Source organism: Lipophrys pholis (genome assembly GCF_963383615.2).
Source record: "Lipophrys pholis genome assembly, chromosome: 9".
NCBI classification, from domain to species: domain Eukaryota; kingdom Metazoa; phylum Chordata; class Actinopteri; order Blenniiformes; family Blenniidae; genus Lipophrys; species Lipophrys pholis.
The window spans coordinates 10,309,440-10,324,518 of NC_137639.1; positions in this window are offsets into that span (position 1 = coordinate 10,309,440).

The following is a 15,079-nucleotide window of genomic DNA, read 5'->3' on the forward strand; positions in this document are numbered from 1 at the left end:
TTACCCTGACACCGGCCTGAACACAAGAGAAGAAGGTAAGTAAAAACTCTCCTCTGAAACGCCACACAACACTCTCACCCACATCTAAAAACCTTCACAGCACACACATCAACAACTAAAAGAATCAGCCAGTCTGAAAGACACAAATTGCACAATGTTCAATGTATCAGTTAATTGTTGTGTTGCCTCCACAGATGGCCGGATCTACGGACGACAACAGTAGATTCAGTAAATAAGTTAAAAACAATTGTGTGCAAATTTAATTTATATGTGCAAATAGTGTCATTTTAAAGTGCTGTGTGATGCTCAAAGTGCTGGTGAACATTTAAAGTGCTGGAATAAAGTGCTGTGAGTGCTTAAAAGAGAAACGAACTGCCTGTTCGTTACATTTCATTTAAACCTTTTCCAAAATGCAGAGGAAACATAACCACCATTTAAATGACAAAGCTTCACACGCTCACAAAGCGGGTGAACCCCACAACACAAGCCAAATCCAAACCCGTCCAATACTGTATCTCAGGTGATTGAGGTGTTCAATAGGAGTCTTCAGTCTTCAGGCCCTGATGTTCTTCAAGAGAATCACACAAACCAGGGTTTGAGTTTGTTGTGTCATTTTCTCTTCTTCTATCCTCTAACGCCAACCGGAACAGCAGAAAGTCTCTGAGTCTGGTTCTGCAGGTTTCTTCCTGTTAAAGGGGAGTTTTTCCTTTCCATCGTCTCATCTACATGCTCATGTGGATTTCCATATGATGATTTGATGTTTTGTACTGCTTTGGTTTTCATCCTTCCTCGGTTTAACACCTCTGTTAGAAGAACTCTCCGTCCAGCAAGTGTCTGGTGACTTGGGGGGGGGGGGAGTACTGAGATGCATTGCTGATGTTCTGGAAGCTTGTGGTAACCGAACGTTTTACTAACACTTTTTGTAGTTGTGCTCGGCCCGTTGCGGCTGGTTTCATATCAGCAGTGTCCTTGTATAGTGGCCAAACTGTTCCACATTGGTGGCGTCGGCCCTGGAAGGAGGTGTGATGGCGGTGAATTAAGATTTTCAAGTAAATTGAAGTGAGTGACCATCTAAACCAGTCAATGGCACACTCCTTACTTTTTATTTAAAACGTTCATGAGGTCTGATTTTGCTCTGTTGAATTTATGAAGTGCCTGCAGTATGATCTTCAAAGAGGGGATCGTGAACTCTTATGCTGTATTATTACTTTATGAGATTATGACATCTCCGACGTGATAAACGGATCAATTCGGAGGATTATCAGAGGATTTTTGTCTATTTTTGCAATAGTCCAGATAGTTGGACTTTCACAGCAATAACTTCTTGTTAGACAGCAGCTACTATCAGTCCTCGGGTTCATCTGTCACTTCCACGACAGGTTGACAGCTGAATTGCCCAACTCTTATATTACACCTAAACGTAGAAAGTCATAATATAGAAAACAAATTGTCACCCTCTAACAATGTGAAAACAACCAATGGAGGAAAAAAAACAAAACGACCCAAACTCTGTGATATAACTGGATCTAAGAATCAAGTTTCCAAAAGAAATCCGAGACAGAAATCCAATTTGTTGACATGAGTTTAAGAATAAAACAGGATTATAACAAAGGGCTTGTACAGATGGTCCAATTTTAGAATTCTTACAAGTTCTATTTACGTGGGTATGACAACGTGTTTCACTGCACAGTGGGGACCCGCACTAAATGAGTGTCACCGAGAAATATATAGTGAGGATGCTTGAGTCATACAAAAAGACACGGATGTCACAGAGTTGGAGTCATTGTCGGAGCTGGATGATATCCCACAATCCCACAAACCTTTTCTTTCACCTCCATTAAAAGCTGTCAGATTGTTTGGTTGTTGCACCAGTGTCACTTTGATTGTTGTTCAGTTCCATTTTGATTGGTTGGTGACTAGCTCCAGGTTGTGGCTGTGCGGTGTAGTAAGTAGGTCTTTGTGGAGATCAGATGCAGGTTACTGATCGTCACATGAATGTGCCAGCAGCCAAAGGCCCAAAATGACAGATATCGTCGAGATTGTCCGTCCTCTGTCTGAGTCTGACTGAGATCTCGGGGTGAAACAAAAATTAGAAAAAAGGAAAATCATCAATATTGTGCAGGACACTTTTATACTTGAACAATCTGTTATTAAAACAAACTTTAGATTTTCGACTGGAGAATGGGTTTCTTAAAATAGGGCTCTCATGTTGTTTTCCATTAGAAGCCAAGAAACTTATCTGAACACGCAAGTCTGAACCTTAGAAACTGGCGCTTGTAAGAAGTCTGACCAAAGAAGACAACAAGTCAATGTAAGTCTTAAGTTCTTAATAGTTTAGTCCTTTAAAACAGAAGCTAGTGACTAACTTAAGGGATTGATTCATTATTTCAGAAGAGGCATTAGTGCTCTCATCGCGCTGTTAGCGACTATATAACTTTTTCCCAATACATTTTTTAAAACAAGACTGAAGGTCCAACATCAAACTGAAACACTCAAAAAACATCATGTTTGGGGAAACTTGGTCATTTTCTTATTTTTTTTTGTCTGGTGAGTCAGGAAGTTCATCATTCTTTAGTCCTCTGAAACTGAAGCCGATGAAGGATTTCCAGCGGCCCACGTTTCAACTGGTCTCTCAGATCTTTCTTCAGTCGCTCTCTTCAGTCAGCACCGCAGACAGTACGGAGGAGAGCTGGCATCACTTTATTCTCTTTGTGCAGATTCTGTGATGCTCCACGAGACAAAATGTCTAATCATCGCAGGAATAAAAAAAAATAAATAAAAAACCCAACAAAACACACACACACAAAAAAAAAGAAACCTCTCAGAGAGATACATTTGTCTTGGGCGTCTCGTACCTTTCTCTGAGGGCAGTGATGGATGACAACCTTGGTGTTGAGTGTGTGTGTTTGTCTATTGCGTCGGTGCAAAGTGACCAGGGACAGACGCCAACAGAAAAAGGCCCTGTCCTGCAACTAATGAGCAGCATTATTCAAATGGAGTCTTTGTTGTCAGTGCACTGCGCTGTAGTCCGCTCTCTGCTGTCACAGGCGCCATCGCCTGATGCGCCGCTTCCTCATTTTGATGCTCTATCGGTTGATCGCCCATTGAAATGCATGTGGGAAAATAAGGCACCTTGAAACTGCTGGCGGGTTTCGCCTGCTGTCCAGTAAATGGAGCGTCCTGCAGGTGATCGTGTAATTAATATTCCTCCTAAAGGAATACATGCGAGGATTCTGCTGCACTGTATCCTCAGAGGAGTCGGATGAAAGGTGTTTCGGCGGAGGATTACCCTCCGTGTTGCCAATACATGGTGTCAGCCCGGGATCAAACAGCAGGTGGGCACCGAGCAAAAAAGGCCCAGCAAACACAAAATGTCAACAAATAGAGGAATATCACCCAGTTTGTCTATCACACTGTGGAGTCACATGAAAAAAAAAAAAAAAAAAAGAGAAGGGGGGCTTTCAAGGCCAGCTGACAGGAGGAGCAGCGGTGAATAAAAGGAGGAGGAAAAAAAAAAAAGAGAGATGGGATTCAAAAGAGGAAAATCTGCCCTTCTACAAAGAAGGACGGGGGGAAAAAGAGAAGGCAGGGTGTAAGAGGAAGCTCCTCCGACCGAGCCCATCTCCAGCTGTCACAAATCATTTCTGCTCGGGAAGTGAGGGGAGGCGAAATGTCAAAATATTTGAATAAATTCCACACGAGCCTGTTGAGAGTGGGGTGGTGTGTGCGGCGGGCGGGGTATTGTTGGCACCAATGGAGTGGGGAGAGGATACGAGGTTTGGGGAATAAAAGGGGCGAGTTAGCGAGCGGAGTGGGGTGCAGCAGTTTGCATGTGAAATAGCCTTTGCCGGCCTTAGAAGCAAGAGCTAAATGGAAATCAGAGATTTGACCGGTGCGGCAATATTTTGGCTCATTTTGTACCATTCCCTCCCTTGTCAGAGATTACTGATAATCACACTGGCGCCAGACAACAGCCAAGAGACCTTCTGCACAGCCTGCCTCTCTGTGGACTTTATGCAGTACTCATTCTCAAACAGTTAATGTCACCTCACCTGTCTCATTGTACTTTCTACATGCAAGCTTGTTGACTCTAAGGAGTGATTGTGTTACAAAAATTTTTTATTTTTTTTTTGGTATCTGGTGGTGGATTTAGAAAGTATTAGTAACTGTTGCTGCAGTTTCAGCTTGTTTCTTAACTCATACAGTAGATCCCATATTTATTTTTACACTTTTGCAACAGTGACATTGTTCAGTGGCTATATCTAGAATCCTGGTTTGTCTTCTTTGACAGTGTCTGGACCCAAATTACCAAGTTTCTGTTCTTGCTGTTCTTGGATGAATGTACACAAAGGCAATCTCAAGTACAAACTTGGATTTTCTTGATGTCGCTACAAAACCAAATAGAATGAGTTATATTTAATGCGCCATGTAGTGCAGTGTATTGGATGCAGTTGTCCACATGCGCAAAGTTTTATTTTCCACATTGATTTCCACTGGAATGAATTAAAACATATTAAAGATGTAAACTGTAATGAAACTAAGAGTCATCCAAATGACCCATGAATTCATTACATGGACTTTGTTGCTCAATTGAAATCCCGATTGCTTTGGAAATGTCTGTTTCTCTACACGTTCTTGCACATGTACATGTTTTTGTAGCTGGTTTATCACAATTATATAAAATTGCTTTTTGGTTCCCAAATGGTTAGAGTGATAGTTTCTAAACAACTCAGTATAAAGTGATGACTGTCGTGGCACAGCTACATATCATCTCCATCCACATCTCACTGAATGAATCCAGTTCTTCACTTCATCATATTAAAACAAGGGTCTGCAACCTGCGACTTTTGAAGCTTTCAAAAAATAACTTTTAATAAAAGTAAAATGGGGAAAAATTGCACTGACTAGAATTTCTAAAAGAAAAAAACCCCATGCAAAACTGCTTAAAAAGAGCCATAACATTTAAAACAGCTGAAATTTCAAAATTGTCTTTACAAACATGCTGAAAAAGCATTAAGCTGCTAAGATCAGGTACAAAAAAAGGTCAAATGTAATGAAATGTTCACCATCCTGAATTGTATTTGAAATTTCATAAATGCGAGATAAGACATAGTTTTAGCATCAAAGCTATATATGAAACTTAGAGGCGTTTAGCCTCTAAAATGAGGCTAAACGCTGTGTTAGCCTCATTTTAGAAGTTACAAAAAAAAATGGCTCTTTTGATTATAAAGGTTTGCAGACCTGTGTATTAACAGAATTTCAATAAAAGGCCAGTTGAGCTTTTACACCCATTCAGGCCTTGATTAGCTTCAGATCCACCAAAAAAAAAACCATCAAAATGTTTAAAGTGAAAAGAAAAATATCTGAATGTTTCACTTTCAGAATTCGATGATTCATCATTTATGTTTTTTTCACAGATCCAGACACATTTTCTTACATGTAAAGGTTATTGGAATTTATGAAGAACGACAGATCTGTTCGGATGCTAAATGAATCACTCGATGATTATTTTCCTGACTGGCTCTGAAAGCAACTTGAAAGATGTTCACATCCACAAGTTGAGGAATAGTATATGTTGGTGAATCACATTATGGAAAACATTTTTTTGTACTCGCCAGATTGTTGAGGTCCATGCTGCTTCTGTTTTAATTCATTCAAAGGCTGAAGTGCTTAGTTTATCATGAACTTGTGATCATAGCAATGCTGATGTGAGATCCTTCTTTTTGAAGCAGAAAAGGATTCTACAAACTTTGTGATAATAATAATTAGTTGTAAAAAAAATACTCTTTTCATACAGCAGAGTGCAAATACAAGCTTATTGCAAGGAGAAAAAAAGCCCCACTATCATATTAGCAGCATTTAAACTATATTACTCTGAAATGACCATCAGCTGTTGTACCTTGACACCACAGATGGGGGAAAAAAAAAAAGTTCTAAGCTCAACAGGAAATGCAGCCGTCACTCTAAAAATAACTCGACTTGTGTTGCACTTTGTTCCGCCAGGTACATGTCAAGGTTGTGACATTGTTCCCGGAGCTTATAGATGCTTTGTGTTTGTGGTGTTGCGCTTTTAACCCCACAGGTCGAAGCTAAAGCCAGCAGCTCCGTGAGCCAATGTTTAGTTTTGCCTTTTAATTTCCCACTGCCCTCCTATTAATATTCATCATGCGGGGTGAAGAGTGAATTAAGGACAGGTTTTGGCGATAAAGGTCTGATGATGCTTGTTTGTTCAAAGTCTCCGAATGCGTGTTCTCTATCAGGATGTGTGCATCTACTTTCTTTGTTCAGATGATCCCCGGGGTGCATTAGAAGTCGCGGGGTCAGTGTCTCCTCTGTTTGCCTCTGAGCACACTAACACTGTATTTAATTAGGCCTCTAATCAGCCACTAAACACACAATAAAATGAGACAATCTGTATCTGTTTACCGCCCTCTCTACCTAACACACATACACACAGCCGCTGCATATTTGCATGGATAGTTGGTTAAAAAAAAAAAAAAAAGAAGAAAGAAATCATTTATCAGGGAGAAAGATCAAGGTCATGACTCCTCTTCACACTCGATTCCCTGAAACCAATTAAACTGTCGGTCGGTGAAGTTCAGTTGGAGGACACGGACTGGAAAACAATAGCAGATGACAGCTTCTCCCCGCTATCTCTGGCTGGGTTTTCTTGTTGCAGTAATTATATTTGCAGATTCTGTCATTAAGACTAAAAAGCTGGAGAAGTTTTGCAATCAGTCGGAAATATTCGGAGCGCTCTTGGTGAATGACGGTGACAGCATTTACAAAGCGACTGCTGTGTGACAAAGATGCTGACGGGAGGTCAGACCTGCGCAAACGCCTCAGTGAAGAGCACATTACCTACAGCCGCATTGATGGTTATGATCATGACTTAAGATTATGACCGGAGACAGTGTTTTTAGTGTGGCCACATACTGACGTGTATTAAAGGGGGTTTTATGGGATGAAAGGGAAACTTGTAAAGTGGTTAGGATATCTCCTGCCCGTGGCAGTGACAAGGACGACCGTGGAGAATGGGTCCTACAATCAGGTCTGACAGGCACTTTAGTGGGTTTCATCAGCTCAGAGCCAACACACTCACAGGCCACATGATCTTATTGCAGACTGGATTAGATATTTATGAGAGAAAGGATGTTATTTTGTCAGTGCGAGGATGAGGATGACAATCTAGAGAGAGGTAAGACCTTCTAGAAGGGTGTCAGTCTTTTAATCCATTGGTCAAAGCCAGCTTATCAAGTGATCTGATTGTGGGGTTACATTACAACACGTCAAATTTACAAAAGAGGCATTTATTGTAATTTTGTCAATCAACATAATTGTTGTTTCAAATCTTTCTTTTTACTCGAGATTGCAGAGTTGTAGGAAGGCATCACATAACAGTGAATGATATTTGCATGAAACCCACACAGTGGGTGAATGTTTGCATGCCTAATGAAAGCTGCAAAATGCTGCAAATTTTAGAACTTGGCTTTTTGACAAAGGCTTTAAAGATGCCACAATGTAAGTCTTCTTTTGAAAATTCACATTATTTACATAAAAAAAGAGAATCTTGTATTTTTCAAAATGTTATCTCTCTTTGCATTGAAGCGAAAGAATTTGGAGTTTCAAAAAATTGTAGTTGAAGGTTATTCTACCATCAATTTACTTGTCTAGCCCCCTCCAGGTCCAGTTTGATACCCCTGCCTTATAGGAACCCTCATCACATCTCATTTGAACTTTTCAATTTTAACTGCTGTATTAGTTTAGTAACAAATAGCTGTAAAATCTAGAAATCTTCCAAATCGCGGAACCTGCAATTTATCCACCCGTTCATCAATCTTCTCCAGCAATGTACAATAGACAACCTCTAATTTAGTTGCACAACTGGGAAATGCAGCTTTTACCCTTGGCGGGTCACCAGTCAGTGACGGGTCAAACACTGAAAGACAGACAGATCACCAATGTCAACACGACACCAGCAATCTGCCCCGACGGTGTTAACACACTAATGGGAACCTTTCACATGCAGGGTTTTCCATTGTGTACCTAAAAGCATGATATGTGTTCTAAATTCAGTTATATTCAAATGTATCAAAATTCATTTTCACTCACCTGAAAATCATGTTTAAAGTAACAGTGAAAAGAGAACAGCCTGAGGTATGCGATGTCATGCCAGACTTATGAAAATGCCTTTATGAATCACAAACTTCTGAGCCGCACAGTGAAATGAACTCAAACTGTGTTTTCATCAGTGTGCAAGGCAACCCATCACCGCCTCAATCTAAACAGGGACGAGCGGGCATACTGGGGTATTCTCGCAACCTCATGAGACGACCCCACCCCCCACCCCCCACCCCCAACTGTGGGTTGACCACACTGCAGCCGGAAAAAAGCACGCACATACTGTTCCATACAAGCAATAACCAGTTTTTTCTGCTTTATGCAAAAAGGCAGAAGGGCAGCAGACTCATTTATTTAACTGGCTTTTGACAGCTGGGGCATAGCAGAGGGACAGAGAGTGTAACAGTGCATGGATGTGCACGTGAGTGACAAGGACAGAAGAAAAAAGAAAAATGGACGTGTGTGTTTGTGTGCGTGCACATGCACCTGTGCACGCGCTCCCTGTGTGCGCCGATCCTCATTTGCATTTGTGTGTGCTCGGCCATGTGCATATGTATGTGTGGCACAGCGGACCAGAACAGAGCTCTGACAGTAGCAGGACTGCTGCTCGCTGATGCTTGCCTGGAGGAGCTGACAGCAGCCCGCCCTGTCAATCACTGAGCAGGCCCACTAGCCCCTTATTCACATCATCCTATCTTGTTAACTCTAAATCTGGCTGGGTACTGTCTATACACTCTGGAGTGCGTGTGTGTGTGTGTGTGCGCGTGTGCATGCGTGCGAGGGGTTTTGTATCCTCTTCTCTAACGGGCCTCTTGTGTTACCGTCTCAGCTGCGTGGACCCGTTTCAGACGGAGATCAATCAAGACAAAGTGATGAAAAACTGGTACAGGGATTGCTCAGAAACATGACATGCTTTTGAGAGTTAATCCGATCTTGTAGAAGTGTGTCCAAGCAGCTGCACATATAGGACACTGGTGTCAAAGTAAAATTGATCAAATTACTCAGGAACTATTACAGTGTTGAAACTAGAGCACCTGCCTTGCAAATCATAGACTCAGCTGCAATGAATCTCCAAAAAGTTAGAACAGGGCTGTTTCTATCCTCAATCTCTAAAGGTCTGCGAGGTTAGGGGACCAGATGTTGGAGATTTAGGCAAGAAATTATGTCCCATTGTCCCCTTTTGCATCTCACAAAAGAGTCTGTTGCGTCTCACAGTGAGAGGACAAGTCAGTCAACTGTGCAAATGTCAGCCAAAATGTGACCGTCACCATATGCACGATCCACCAGGCTCTTAATTATCAGGCGATACGAGGGTGTGGGGTGTGAATGAGCGAGCCAGAGAGAAACAACATACGATTACGTGCGTGTGAATTTGAACTATGAATCCCAAGAGATCATTTCATTATATGAATTTGATCAGTATAATATATGAAGAAAACCTTCCAGCGCATGTTGACAGCATTTCAGGCAAAATACGAACACTCGAAACGAGTTCAGTTCAACCGAGGTCAGTTCTATTGGATAATGGCAGCCAGACACCGTGAGTTCAGTCGTCTCAGACGGAAGATGTCTGTCGTCTTTGCTCAAAATCTGTGGTCCCATAGAGTGAGACGGCTACATGGACACAGTCGTGCAACCACCGACAGCCTGAAATAAATTTCTGACAATGTCAGAAATTGCACATCAGCCCACTGACTACGCCACGCGGATTCCACCTACAGCTTCTCGCCACCAATCAAAATACGGCAGAATATGATGCAACAATCAACGCAATCAATGTGACAGCTCCCTTTGCAGAATTGCTATCCAAATCCTGCCTCTTTTCCCCAATCTCCATCTTTTTCTCCGTCTCATCATTTTGTTGTTCAGCATTCAATTGTTTGGCGTGACGGCAGCGGTACTGAACATTGGTGACGTGCACATTTACATTTTTATTTTTGCGTATGAACAAATGACACAGCTGAAATCACCATACTTAACAAAAGTTAACATAATCCATGTCACACAGTTTATCAAGTAATAAACCGATTGGTCGAGAAGCCATGAAACCCCAAAAAGTCCTACTCATTCCTAATTCAATTTAGTAATTGCTGCCATCTTTCCAGAGTTATACGTTTTATAAGAATACCTAATATGTTCATGTCTATAAATGGTTCCACAAACATTCCTGCATTTTTCTGGGCTGGAAGTGGAACATTGAGGCTGTCAACTGTAACTACGCATTGAGTGTCTGTGCTACTGGGCTAGTTATGTCTGACTGAGAGCTAAGAAACAACATTCAGACTGAATGTGAATGTGTGCAGCCAAGTGTAGCAGAATAAAACGGAGGAAACAAGACAAGGAGAAACCACATGACCCTCGTTTATTCAGAGTTGCTCAGATTGGCTGAGATTGGGCGTTTGATCCAGACCTTGTCAAGTTTTTTTATTTAAAAAAAATTTTAAACCATAAATTCAAAGTGAGGTGTCCACCGGAAGGAACATTTCAATCAGGTGTTGCTTGTGATGTGAGGTGATTACTTATTGGAATTAAATCTATTGTGAAACACTGTTGCCTGATGTAGCTTTAATTTTACAACTCAGTAAATGCAGAGTAAAAATACAATATAATCACCAATAACTGTAAGACACAGTAGTGATTTTGGCACATTGTATTTATGAGCTCATGTGTTTCCATGCCTTATTTAACCTTCTAGAACCTGGCGTTCACAAAAGTGGACATCGTTTTGGGTCGTCTAAACTGCTGTACAAAACTAATTTGGGTCTTAGGTGATTAAGGTTAACATAGCCTCAACTGTTAAGATCAGACTTCAAACCTTCATATTTAATAGAGCACATAGTTTGGGGTGGGTCAGTTCACACTGGACCATTATCTAGTCAAGCCACCATAGGTGTAGATTGATCGTCTCTCCTTGTCTCACTCTTTTTATATTTGTTAATCACCATTGCACGATTTCACTAACCTGTTCTTTGTACCTTCCTGCAGGATCTCAAACAGTGAAGCTGGAAAATTTTGCACTTCCTACATTCATCTATTCTGCAGCGAATAAATTAGCTCGCTTTCCGTCTCTGTCCTTTATATGTCTGAGTCTGGGTGTGTTTTCAATGCCAGCTTATGTGGAAGTGTTGGTTTTTCTCTCTATGTTTGGAATGTAAAATGTCAACAGATGCCTGATTTTTTAACTGGTGCTCTATACATAAAAATGAAATTTTACTTGGAAAACAAAACTGAGCTCATCTCATATATTCATGTATCATTCATATTGTTCCATCCTGTTTCAGAGTCACTGGCGCTGGAGGTCATTTCATCTAACAGGCAGAAGGAAACTATGGACATGTTCTCAGGCCATTTCAGAGAAAAGACAAAGACACATCACACTCTGAAGAATCTCACACAGGGAGAACATGGAAACTCCACACCAAAAGGCCCTGCTGACAAGCAAACATGTATATTCAACATGAACTGTCTGTGTTAACCTCTCCTAAAAAAAATAAAAAATAAATAATGTTTCTCTTTAGTTCATTTCTCATTCTTGCAACTTTTTTTTTTTTTTTTTTTTTTTTAATTAACTATGGATGGAGTTTTGCAGAAAACCTCAAATTACAAAGTTTGCACTGCATCATACCATATAAAGGTTGTTATGTTTGGACTGGGTGCTGCAGATCTAGTGGTTGGAGGCTTCTCCTCTGCAGACAAGAGGGCTTTTAGCACATGAAAAACCCTCACTTCAGACTGTTTATCCAAAAACAAAAATACTCCATATCTGTGAAAATGTTCAACTTTATACCCATTGAAGTTGAAATACCTCTAGGAGTGTGCACATTAAGATTTGATTACCATTTTAAATTGATTTCACAACAGTTTCCCTACATTTTCACCTATTTGGTAAAAAAAAAATAAAGTGTCATTCCGATTGTTGAGAAAATAGGCAAAATGTTTAATGGTGTATTTGGCAGCACCGCGGGAATAAAGTGAACTGTGGCGGATAATGAAGCAAGCATTTATTATCATTTAAAGTACTCAAAGCATGATGCCTCAGTGGTGTTCTGAAGTGTTTTTAAAACACAAGATCAGTGGCGGGCAGAGCAGCGTGCCAGGTGCTTGACAGAGCAGCAGCAGGAGGCCTCCAGCTATAAAACTGCTCGGCCCGCAGGAGGCGGTGAAGGTGGAGGCTCCAAAAGACCTTAAGGGCTTCTGGTTGCCTCCTCAAAGCAACCTTCCTTCACATTTACTTTCAGCAGCTCTGCAAAATGGCGGCTGAAGTCACTAAAGCCGGAGAGGATGGTATCTCCTCTGCCGTTCCCTCAATACGCTCTCAGATCAGCATCTCCAGCTGCAACGGCGATGACATTGTCCTGCCCATTCCAGCTCCTCTGTCTGCCAGTGCTTGAGAGTTTGGCAGTGTTACTCAACAGCCTGACAGAGAAAAGAGGAAGAAGCAGCAGCAAGCTGAGAAGCAGACTTTGCTGAGCTGCCATCTCCTGCTGGTTCTCCTGTCGTCAGTGCGGCGCGGGGACCTCGTCTCCTCATCCTCTGGCCACCGCTGGCATCTACAACGGCTTGGATGAAGCAGAAAAACAAACCATGCAAAGCAGAACACCCCAGTTTTCTCTTCATTCTCCTCATCTGCCTGCTCCTCTGAACCCCGCTGCAGAAAACCCAGACAACACTGTCATGGATGAAAGAGAGGAATACCAAGCACTCAGCCTGTCATTTCTTCACCACCTGCTCCTTCGTTCTCCTCCGTTCTCCTCCGCCAGCACGCACACTTATCAACCAGGTTTCCACTTATCAACCACCCCTGGAAATCCATCAGTCAAACTATATTTGTCAAACCATTTTCATACAGTGTCATATGCAAACAATCATGAGTGGAGTAACACGAGAGGCAGGATAAAATCTTCAAGCAATCGAAAAATGCATGTAGATTGACTTAAAATGTAATAAAACCTTGCAAAATAGAAGAAATATGTGTGCTGGAGGAGGGGCGTGAAACTGCAATCCTCGAAGGCTGGCGTCGGTTGGTTTAATTTTTATTACACGACTATGGTGTTTCTCTGCTTCCTTTTTCTTTTTTTTCCTTGGTGAGAATTTTGGTGAGCATTTTTTTATGTGTGGAAGGAAGGCCCAAATGCATGACCAGTTCAAGTTAAAGTAGGTTTAATGGCTTAATCAATGATAAAAACAAGTAAACTCAAGATATCCAAACTCAAAGCTGAGGACAGGGCATTTTGCCGAGATGCACAGAAGAACACAAAACTAAACAGACAACCACAGAGGAACACAGAGACAGACTGACAGCTTAAATACACTGGAGGCAGTGCTGGTGAGACTCACCAGACCACAATCAAGGGTGATCAGGTGGAGGAGAGGGAGGACAGAGCAAAGCAAAGGGGCACTGAGCAAGCAACAGGAAACATGGAGGACAATATAGAATAAAGCAGGCTGAACTTGCCCCCTGGGCCCTGGTGGAGGAATGAAAGGTGAAGGAGTCATGCTTCATGAAGGTTCTCCTGTCGGAATAAAAGAGAGGTGGGTTCTGATTGATGGGGTGGGCCGTTCTGAAGCAGCGTTGTTTTAAAAGAATTGCACTTGGCTGTTTCTCTGGCGGTCCTCTGACAGCAGGCCTTCATTCTCTTAAGACATGGCACTAAAAGACAATGAATTATTCCATGATAATAAATATTCACACAATATCTTCATTAAAAAAACAGTTAACTGCTTTAAAGTGACAGTATTCACGGACTATGCACTGGGAGTTTGCATTAAATGTGATGAAATGATGCTGCACCACCTAACGTGGCATTAAAAGGTGTGCAGCATCAAACTAGCGCATCTCCTCGAATACACAAACATTACTTATTCTGTTGTGTTGGTCATTCTGCAGGTCTTTCTGTTGTAGATGGGTCTGAGCCGGAATGGGAGACAACAACAATGAGCCTCGGGTTGTGTCTTCGGTGACCTGCAGCAATACGGTGTGCATGCGAGATAAGTTCACTTTGACATCTCATCAGCGTTTTAATAATGTTTACAAGAGTGAATCTGAAGGATGTGTTTTTTGATTGGTCTGATCTCCAGATTGAGTGGTTGGAACTGTCTCTCCTGCATGAAGTTGCACATATTTCTGTCCAAGCGTTCGACGAAGACTTGCTAACATCTAACCAAGTGATGTTTGTGGAGGTTGAGCTCTTCCAGCATATCAAACTTGAGGGTATAATATGAGTGCACATTAACATCATCAGATATTGTTTTAAAAGCTGTTGAAAATTGATGTTTCATCTGTTTTTAAGAATGCGACAATATTATTTAAAGTGTAAAATAGTTCCACTGCGAGAGAAATAAGTAATTTACAAAGAGTCTACATAGAATTTAATCAATAGTATAACATGCATGCCATTTGGCAGCACAGTAATGAAGTGGTTGACACTCTTGTCTGATAATGAGAACATCGTAATGGCCTTTATGTGTGGCGATTGCATGTTTCAACTGTGCGTCTTTGTTGGAAAAAGCTTCTTGCTTCCCTGTTAACACGATTTCTGCAGCTTTAAGTGTTCACATTTTCATAGTCACCCTAATTAATTTTATTCTCATGCAAAACAGCTACAAAAAATATATCAAGCTTCCACTGCTGCATTGCCGGCATCATAGTTTCTGAGTGTCAGTGTTGTTTTATGACTATTTAAGAACGACGACAATAAGGAAATTGCAGTCAGAATTGTCTCTATAATTTCCAACACATCATCTCAGGGGCTGAAATGGAAAACCTCTGCAGGGCCGGTTTGGCTCATGGAACTTGCTGATTTTTCTGAATGTGGACAGTCAAATTTTCATCTCATGTTTGGCACCCAATCGATTGCTTGTTGGAACTTTTGACGCAAGTACATTGATATTTTATCACAAAATGACATATTCTTTAATTATTTGCACAATCAAATCACTATTACCACAATGTAATATT